Source organism: Cucurbita moschata, unplaced genomic scaffold (genome assembly GCF_002738365.1).
Source record: "Cucurbita moschata cultivar Rifu unplaced genomic scaffold, Cmos_1.0 Cmo_Scf00372, whole genome shotgun sequence".
In the NCBI taxonomy this organism is placed as follows: Eukaryota; Viridiplantae; Streptophyta; class Magnoliopsida; order Cucurbitales; family Cucurbitaceae; genus Cucurbita; species Cucurbita moschata.
This window is the reverse complement of record NW_019268888.1, coordinates 1,760-3,048: the sequence shown is the minus strand read 5'-3', so window position 1 is coordinate 3,048 and position 1,289 is coordinate 1,760.

The window sequence follows — 1,289 nt, the reverse complement described above, 5'->3', positions numbered from 1 at the left end:
CGGTAGAATTGTCAAATTGACTTCGTTTTTTTATTAGATTTAAGGGGATCGAGATTAAATCCCGGCCACTAACTTATTTTGTGGGAGACTATAAATGCCCCCAAATTATTATGTAAAAATCAGATTTGTGATGAATGAAATTGATCTCTCAAGTTGAGAAGTTTTTTTTCAAAATACGAGCATCATCTATGCATGTTTCATGTCATTCTTGTGGTAGAATTGATTATGAGCCATGCAGTCACTTTTCCACATTGTGTGGTTGAGTGAAATTCTCAACCTTCTACTTATTTTTTGGGATTTCTTTTCTCTGTATTCATTGTAATTTATCCTGATACAAACAAGTTTATTTTTGTAGGGAATGTATTAAGCACATGAATTTATTAATTACGGTGAACTTTTGTATAAAACGAAGTAAATACAAATAGAGTAACATGAGATAAAAGTAAACATAGTAATAAAATGAAACTACATAAACTTAAAGGAAGTTAATCCCATTTTACAATATAAATATTGTTCAATTGTAGCAAAGAAGTAGATTTGAAAACTAGCCACTCCAGATCAATCTATGTTTGGAAAACTAAAATAAAGAAAAAATAAATAAATAAAAATATTTTTCAAAAACTTAGTTTGGTGTGAAATTTTGCTTAAAATTCAAATGTTTTTTTTTAAGGATAAAACACATAATTTTGAAATAAAACAAAAAAATTAATAAATAAATAAATAAAATAGTTATCAATGCATGGGCTCCCGTGGCAATGCTCCTTCAACTGTGTGGTAGACCATGTGAAGTAAACACGACAATAATAGTAGGTTCTAAAGCACAAAAATATGTGGATAAATTTCATATATTGAGGTACAGAAAACATATACACACGGGCAACTAAAAATAATAGATCCACTATAAGGGCATTTGGTCTAGTGGTATGATTTTTTTTTTTTTTTTACAAATTAGGTGGAATGAACAAACAAAAATAATGAGTTTAAAATTACCAAACAAAATATCAATTTTCAAATGGAATTGTGAAGAAAAGGANAGGTGGAATGAACAAACAAAAATAATGAGTTTAAAATTACCAAACAAAATATCAATTTTCAAATGGAATGGAGACAACAAGAATATACAAAGGAAATTTTTGTATATATGATTCTCTTCAAATCTTGAAAACTATGAGGATTCCTCTCCTTTCTTGACATAAAGACTTACTTTTTCGGGATTTGGACCATAAACAGTTATCTACTCTTACTCCTACTCCCTTCTCTAAGAATCAACATAGCATAATCATTCCATG